This window comes from Scyliorhinus torazame, chromosome 25, assembly GCF_047496885.1.
Source record: "Scyliorhinus torazame isolate Kashiwa2021f chromosome 25, sScyTor2.1, whole genome shotgun sequence".
NCBI classification, from domain to species: Eukaryota; Metazoa; Chordata; class Chondrichthyes; order Carcharhiniformes; family Scyliorhinidae; genus Scyliorhinus; species Scyliorhinus torazame.
The window spans coordinates 35220358-35229259 of NC_092731.1; the positions used below are offsets into that span (position 1 = coordinate 35220358).

Here is an 8902-nt window from a genome sequence, read left to right on the forward strand (position 1 = left end):
AATTGTTGTAAAAACCCATCTGGTTCATTAATGCCCTTTAGTGAAGGAAATCTGCCGTCCTTACCCGGTCTGGCCTCCAGAGGACTCACGGGGAAGGAAATCTGCCGTGCTTACCCGGTCTGGCCTCCAGAGGACTCACGGGGAAGGAAATCTGCCGTGCTTACCCGGTCTGGCCTCCAGAGGACTCACGGGGAAGGAAATCTGCCGTCCTTACCCGGTCTGGCCTCCAGGGGACTCACGGGGAAGAAAATCTGCTGTCCTTACCCAGTCTGGCCTCCAGGGGACTCACAGGGAAGGAAATCTGCCGTCCTTACCCTGTCTGGCCTCTAGAGGACTCACGGGGAAGGAAATCTGCCGTCCTCACCCAGTTTGACCTGTGACATGATGTGAAATGTTCAGTATACAAAAGGTTAATGTTATATCATAATTAACCACTAGATGCCACTAGAGGCAGAACTATATAAAGCACTGACTCACAGGCTTCTGGGAGAAGGCAGGAGAGAATGCAGAGGAGAGGTCTGGAGACTGCAGAGTACAGTTCTCGATAGACTAGACTATTGTTCACAATAGGAATAAGTGGTCGAGCTTTAATAAGTAGTGTAAATAAAAGTGAGCTCCGTTAATGGACTTGGCTTCTGCGGTCTTTGTGAACACTAGGACATCCATCCTGATAACAGAATCACAAAGAAGGCCACACAGCCTACATGGGATTCACAGTGAAGGAAATCTGCCGTCCTTACCCAATCTGGCCTACATGGGACACACAGCAATCTGAAAGAAGGGCAATTGGAGGTGGTCAACAAGCCATAGCGAGGCCCCCATCCCACGAACGAATATTATCTAACTTGCCGTGGCAAGCTGCAAAATTCTTCAAACTTTCTGAATTGAAAAGAAAAGGAGCACAGGTTTGCAATTTATTTCAGTCACATTCACCCAGGTGCATTTTGATTTGTGTGCATGGTGCAGAGAGTGAGCGATGGCTTAAAACCCATTCCTCCGAGACTGCCCCCCCCCCCCCCCTTTGTGCACTGCCCACTTTGGAGTCAGAGCCCGGGAGTGGTCCCTTTGTCTGATTTCGAGACAGGGAGGGCAGCATTGATCCTGCCGGCTGGCTGGGTGGAGCCTGCCTCCCAGCCTGTCAGTGGTTTGCTGCAGTGTTTGTGGTGCGTGCGTGTGTGAGAGAGAGAGAGAGAGAGAGAGCTTCTTACTGAATGGGGATTTGTGGGGGAGCAACCTCACGCCTTGGTGCTTCTTTAAGAGCAGTTTATTTGGAGACCCAGAAGGGGAGGGCGAGGGACGAAGGCAGCGAACGCAGAGTGGATTAATGCCCGGAGCCTTCGCAGAGCAGCACACCAGGAGGGATTGACGGTAAGTAACACACCAACAATAAATGTTTGCTTTTTTTTTTAAAAAGCAGCATTTCTAGCTAGTCGTTTTCTTTTCACAGTGTGTTTAAAACCGCAAAGCTTCAGTTACTTGAGGAAGCAGGAGGACTCGATCCCCCGCCCCAGCGCTGTGTGCTCTGACCAAATTGACTTGATTAGCGAATCTGACTTTGTGGTGGTTGAGTGTGGCTAGGTTCTGGGCACCCAGACCCGTTTGACACCCTTTTATTGGGGTTCAATGTATATTTTGCCATGTGTTTTTGGAAGGGGGGGGGTGAAGGGGATCTTAAAGTAACGGGGCATCTTGCTGCTCAGGATATTTTCTTTTGTTTCAACATCCCACTAGCCTTTGTGTTTGAGGGTGGGGTTGGGGGCCACCTGTCTGTCACCCCAGAAGTGCCAACTGTTCCAACACTATTCCGGGAGGAATGTTTTTTTCTCTCTCATTATCATAGAATTTACAGTGCAGAAGGAGGCCATTCGGCCCATCGAGTCTGCACCGGCTCTTGGAAAGAGCACCCTACCCAAGGTCGACACCTCCACCCTATCCCCACAACCCAGTAACCCCACCCAACACTAAGGGAAATTTTGGACACGAAGGGCAATTTAGCATGGCCAGTCCACCTAACCTGCACATCTTTGGACTGTGGGAGGAAACCGGAGCACCCGGAGGAAACCCACGCACACACGGGGAGGACGTGCAGACTCCGCACAGACAGTGACCCAAGCCGGAATCGAACCTGGGACCCTGGAGCTGTGAAGCAATTGTGCTATCCACAATGCTACCGTGCTGAGCAAAAATTCTGTGTACCCAATTCATTTCTTTCCAAGTAAGTGGCAATTTAGCGTGTTCAATCCACCTACCCTGCACATCTTTAGGTTGTGGGGGCGCAACCCACCCTGTGACAGAGCATCCTATGTCGGTCCGCTCCCCCGCCCAGTCCCCGTAACGCCGCCCAACCGTTGGGACACCAAGGGGCAAACACGGGGAGAATGTGCAAACTCCACACCCAGTGACCCAGAGCTGGGATCGAACCTGGGACCTAGGTGCCGTGAGGCAGCAGGGCTAACCCACTGCGCCACCGTGCTGCCCTGGGAGCCAGGTGTGTGGGGGGGGGGGGGTTAGGAAGCAGTGGGCAGTGCCTGGCCTGCTCTCTGCCACCCAGCCATGCCCTGATGCTGCCCTGGTCTGAGATGAATAATGTTGAATGGGTTTAGTTGCCTGAAATTGAAACACACACGGGGAACCTGCGGAGGCACTGAATTGACGGGAAAATCATTGGGGCATATTATTGCACCAGATTGGACTGTGGCTAAACTTCTTTTGCGTTTATAATGTGGGCACCTTGCAATAAGACAGTTGAATCAACAGCGGTGAAGACAGATGATTAGATCTGCTGTGTGATTCTGACTGTTTTTGTTGGGTCTTGTTGCTACGCAGTGAAAGCCGGGAGAGCTGGGACAATAAAGGGGCTCCCAGTTCAGCAAACAGGCTGTTATTAAGATCACGTCCATCAAAGGGACAGTTTCAGCCGCTGACGCCACTGGCTGCTTGAATGATGCAGAACCGTGCGGGGGTTTCAGCCAATTGTGTGTCAGCCCCTCCGTGCCCGAGCTAAGAGAGGGAAGGGGATTGTGTTGTTCTGACTGAGTTTCCCATGCAGAGTCGGGGATTTTAACCCTTTGCAGTGCAAGGATTTCCCTCGCGGCCAACACTTTGAAGCCTGTGGGTTCCACAATGGTGGGGGGGGCAGGACTGGCTTCCATGTGTTCCAGGGATAATTTGAAGGGGCCGTTCCAGAACGAGTGGCAGAGTTTCCCCGCTTGGTAAATCTGTACAATGTGGCAACTGAGCCATTGTAGCAGGTTTGATCCTGGACCTTGGGTTAGGCTAGGTGGACTGGCCATGCCGAATGGCCCCTTAGTGTCCCAACGGTTGGGTGGGGTTACGGGGACAGGGCGGGGGAGCGGGCCAACATAGGGTGCTCTGTCACAGGGTGGGTGCAGACTCAGTGGGCCGAATGGCCTCCTTCTGCACTGTAGGGATTCTATGGATCTGTATGGGCAGCGCGGTAGCACAGCGGTTAGCACTGCTGCTTCACAGCTCCTGGGTCCCAGCTTCGATTCCCCGCTGGGTCACTGTCTGTGCGGAGTCTGCACGTTCTCCCCGTGTCTGCGTGGGTTTCCTCCGCGTGCTCCGGTTTCCTCCCACAAGTCCCAAAAGACGTGCAGGTTAGGTGAATTGGACATTCTGAATTCTCCCTCAGTGTACCCGAACAGGCGCCGGAATGTGGCGACTAGGGGCTCTTCACAGTAACATCATTGAAGCCTACTCGTGACAATAAGCGATTTTCATTTCATTTTTCATTGCAGAGTTAATGTAAGCCTACTTGTGACAATAAAGACAATTATACTTCTAGCTCTAGCTGGGGGGTAGGGGCAGTAGAAACAGTGCAATCTCCCTCAGGACCCTGCACTATGGAGGGAGGGAACACAACCAGATCGCTCAGTGTGTGTCCATTGAGTGAAGCCAAGATGTGATACCCCTGCAGTGGAATAGCCCGCTGCTATATCCTATCCAAGCTCACCTGTGGCCCGTGAAACAGTGTCCTCAGAAGAAGACTCGGAGAAGGTTGAAGGGGGCGAAGTAAATGTTACAAGCGTGAACCTTGTATTCCTCCAGCACTCTGTTGAACTGACGCTCTTCCATATAAATGGACGTGGAAAGTAAAGATTCACTTCCAGAGGCAGTTAAATCTTGTCTTGGCCCAGCAGTAGCACTGTCAACCTCCTCAGGGTCAACTGCTGTCAAGTGCACGGCAGCAGTGCGAGGAAGGCTGCACTGTCAGGGGAGTTGACCGCTTGTCAGCTGAAACATTGATTGGAGGTCTTGCCCCCTTTGGGTTGGGCACGGAGGATCCAATGGCAGCCTTTGAGGTAGAAGAAGGGAGATCTCCGAAGCCACATCACCAAACCAGATGAACTTGCCATCGCCACACCGCTATTTGCTGTGTTTACTTTCGCAACAACAGTGACCGCACTCTGAAATTAATTTATTGGCTGCTAATTACTTTCGGGACAGCGTGAATAAACTCGATGCAAATGCAAGCTTTTTCCAGCAGCTGAATTAAAGAACTTCAATCAAATTCACAATGAAATGAATGAAAAAATGAAATGAAAATTGCTTATTGTCACAAGTAGGCTTCAAATGAAGTTACTGTGAAAAGCCCCTAGTCGCCACATTCCGGCGCCTGTTCGGGGAGGCCGGTACGGGAATTGAACCGTGCTGCTGGCCTGCCTGGGTCTGCTTTCAAGGCCAGCGATTTAGCCCTGTGCTAAACAGCCATCAACACTGATTAATCAGAGGCAACAGAAACTGGCCGGATTGGGGCAACAAAATGGCAAATGGAGCTCTTAGTCAAACCGCGGTTTGGACACGATATTTAAAATGGCTGCCTCGGGAGTAAAGCGCTTTCTTTCAGGGCATCTTCGATCACGGAAAAAATATCTAACACCTTTCTTCGGAGGCGTTTAAGGCCAGTGATGTGCTGGGTGTTCTGGATCACAAACAGGTCACCAACACTGGAAGTGGTGCAACTCTATTTCATTATCAGGTTAACTATATTAACATGCTTGAACTGTGGGTAAATGCAATACCAGCTTTAACTGTTGACCCTTGCCTAGTCCTAACCAGGTGATGCACTCAGCACACGGTGAATGTCTGTGCTGCAGGCTGTGAGCTCTGTGCTCCGAGCTGGCTGCTACTAGAATGAGCGGGAACTCTCCTGTCCCCTGTCTTTATAGTGTGTGTGCTCTCATTGGTGATTGGCTGCGGTGTTGTGTATGCTGATTGGTCCCACTGCATGTCCATCAGTGTGTGTCTGCACCATAATATTCTGGTGTATATTATGACATCCCCCCTTTTATATAAAGAACAAGTGCCTGCGTGACAATAAATATTGTGTAGTGAATGTACCTGACTATGTGTGTGCGTGTTATTTACATGACTATGTACATGAGGCTAATCTATTTACATGGGAAGGTGCCTGGTGCAGAGAAATAGGGTGTCACACCAACAACGAAATGAACATTATATACAAACTACTGGAACGATGAAACAGGATAACAGAACAGATCAAAGAGTCCAACATCGTAAAACTCATAAGTCAAGTCTCTGAGGTGGGCGACGAATTCTGGTTGACCGCCTCAAGGGTAGGTCAGGAGTCGCCGGCTGGGGAACGGGCTGGGCCACGGCAGAGTGAGGAAGATGCAGAGTATTCGGAATCTCCACATAGTCCAGGTTGGGGACAACAGGAGGGCGTGGCACCGGTGGAGGATCACGTAACGAGCGTGGAACGGGACGAAGGGCACGCCGATTGCGGAAGAATGGTTTGTTTAACCCCAAGGGTCTGAAAGTCTGACCACGCTAGGAGATTAGCGGAAGCACCAGTGTCCAAGCGGAATCGTATCTGGGATCGGTTGACCGTCAGGGTGGCACACCACTCGTCGTCTGGATCAATGCTGTGCACCGACAGCGGCTGGTGGTTTTGATTCGGGGACAGCCTGTTCTTTGTTATAACAGCAACTCGAAAAGGCTCCCTCGGGTCCTCGGTGTCACTGGTCTGCGGGAAGTCGGAATCGGACTCGGTGAACGTGGGTTGAATTGCCCGAACGTTCCTGCGAGGCTGGCTGAAGCGATATGAATTGGCAGGCTGAGCTGCTCGACAGCAGGCAGCATAGTGGCCAAGTCTGCCACATCGTAGGCATTGTCGAGATTTTACAGGACATTGCCGCTTTAAATGGGCGGAGCCACAGTTGCCGCACGTCGTGACGTCAGTACGCTCGTAGCGCCACCGTGCATGCGCGGTGCGGTCCTGCGTGGTGCGCGCCTGCGCATCACGTTCCTCCACGTCACCGTCCCCTCGTTTGGCGCGTACAAGCGCGGGAGTCCGCGAAAAGCGCACGAAATGGCCGCTCTCATCCAGGCTGCAGCCTTGGAGGTGTTCAATTGTTTGGACCCGTTCCGCCTCGTGGGGACCTTGCCGCGCCGTTTCAGCCGCCTGTATGTGGGAGTACCGGCTGGTGGCATTTTCATGCAGGACACAGGTCCCAATGGCAGTCACTAGGGTGAGTTGCTTAATTTTGAGGAGCTGCTGACGTAGGGGGTCCGATGGAACACCAAATATGATCTGGTCGCGTATCATGGAGTCGAAAGTGGGCCCGTAGCCGCAGGACTGCGCAAGGATGCGGAGGTGTGTTAACAAGGATTGGAAAGGCTCGTCCTTACCCTGCAAGCGCTGCTGGAACAGGAATCTTTCGAAGCTTTCATTGACCTCTATGCTGAAGTGGGTATCGAATTTGAGGAGAACCGTCTTGTACTTTGTCTTGTCCTCGTCGTCTGCGATTGTGAGGGAGTTGAAGATGTGGATGGCGTGTTGCCCGGCCGTGGAGAGGAGCAGAGAAATCTTCCTGGTGTCCGAGGCGTTCTCCCTGTCCGTGGCTTCGAAGAAGAGCTGGAAGCGCTGTTTAAAAATCTTCCAATTGACCCCGAGATTGCCGGCGATGCGGAGTGGCGGCGGCGGGTTGATGTTCTCCATAATTCAGGATGCCGGAATGCTGAAGTGCTCGTACGCAACCACTCCTTGTACCATGATGTCTTGGGTGATCATAAACAGTGATCCAACACAGGAAGTGGTGCAACTCTATTTTATTATAAGGTTAACTATATTAACATACTTGAACTGTGGGTAAATGCAATGCCAGCTTTAACTGTTGGCCCTTGCCTAGTCCTAACCAGTCGATGCACTCAGCACATGGTGAATGTCTGTGTTGCAGGCTGTGAGCTCTGTGCTCCGAGCTGGCTGCTACTAGAATGAGCGGGAACTCTCCTGTCCCCTGTCTTTATAGTGCGTGTGCTCTCACTGGTGATTGGCTGTGGTGTTGTGTATGCTGATTGGTCCCACTGCATGTCCATCAGTGTGTGTGTGTGTGTCTGCACCATAATATACTGGCGTATATTATGACAACAATCAAGCAGGTTTTGATTTAGACAGAGAGAGGCATTTCCTCCGGTGGGGTGGGGAAGCGGGGTGGGGCGGGGGGGGGGGGGGCGGGCCTGGTAGCGAACCTCAAAATTCGAGCCAGGCCATACGGGTGGAGATGCCCTCTTCAACAGGAAGGGGCGTGGAAATCCGGAATAATCCCTCTCACAAAAGAGTGGTTGAGGCTGGGAGTCGGTAAATGAATTTTGGGATTGGGATCAATGGATCAATAGGAGTTGGTTTAGCACACTGGGCTAAAGAGCTGGTTTTAAAGCAGACCAAGGCACGGCAGCAGCACGGTTCAATTCCCGTACCGGCCTCCCCGAACAGGCGCTCGGAATGTGGCGACTAGGGGCTTTTCACAGTAACTTCATTTGAAGCCTACTTGTGACAATAGGCGATTTTCATTCATTTCATTTTTTTGTCGGATGCGGTTCGTGAAGAATGTGGAATCCACGGTGGAGTCAGAATACAGACCACCCGCCATCTAACTGACTGCTGGGACCGGCTCGAAGGCGCTGAATGTGCTACTCGCGTTCCTCTGCTCTCAAATTCAACCTGCTCACTCACCCTTCAGTGACGGAGCGATTGAGAACATTCCTTTGCACTGGTGAAGGGTGACTCGCGCTGAGTGAATCCCTGCAGTGCAGAAGGAGGCCATTCAGCCCATCGAGTCCGCACCAACCCTTTGAAAGAGCACCCGACCTCGGCCGGCAGCCCCGCCCTGTCCAAATAACTCCATCTGGACACAAATTGTACCATAGGCAATCCACCCAACCTGCTCATCTTTGGACCGTGGGAGGAAACCGGAGCACCCGGAGGAAACCCAATCAGACACGGGGAGAACGTGCAGACTCTGCACAGTGACCCAGCGGGGAATCGAACCTGGACCCTGGTGCTGCGAGGCAGCAGTGCTAACTACTGTGCCGCCCAATATTGGATTTTACTTGGTGGCTCAAACCCGTAAGAATTCCCGCCCCTCCCCCTCCCCCCTCCCCCTCCCCCTCCCCCTCCGCCTCCGCCTCCCCCTCCCCCTCCCCCTCCCCCTCCCCCTCCCCCTCCCCCTCCCTCCCCCTCCCCCTCCCTCCCCTCCCTCCCCCTCCCCCTCCACCCCCTCCCCCCCTTCTCCCCCTTCCCCCCTTCCCCCCTCCCCCTTCTCCCCTCCCCCTTCACCCCTCCCCCCTTTCCCCCCTTCCCCCCCTTCCCCCCTCCCCCCTTCCCCCCTCCCCCCCCCCCCCACACCCCAGGGTGGAAAATTCCATTCTAGCCGGACAACAAATGGAACCAGTTACATGACCAAGGGCTCTGCCAGTAAACAAGCAAAACCAACCACCAAGAGAACGCCTAACAGGGGAGGGGAAGAAGAGGGAGGGCGGGGCGAGCTGACTGGGGGGAGAGCAGGAGAGGGAGGGCAGGGGTACCTGACTGGGGGGAGGGGAGGAGATGGAGGGCGGGGCTACATGAGGGGGAGGAGAG

The 8902-nt window shown here is 53.1% G+C and overlaps 1 protein-coding gene across 4 annotated transcripts in view; it reads left to right on the forward strand.

Annotated features, from left to right (window-relative positions):
- Nucleotides 1–8902, forward strand: part of LOC140402480 (synaptosomal-associated protein 25-like) — a 404508-nt gene that overhangs the window by 246885 nt on the left and 148721 nt on the right. For 2 of the 4 annotated variants that reach the window (XM_072490301.1, XM_072490302.1), the window contains exon 1: nt 1097–1368. The exons of the other annotated variants lie outside the window; for them this stretch is intronic. The gene's annotated coding sequence lies outside the window, so the exon portion shown is untranslated. Of the gene's footprint in view, nt 1–1096; nt 1369–8902 lie in introns of those variants that run through there. 4 annotated transcript variants of the gene reach the window in all.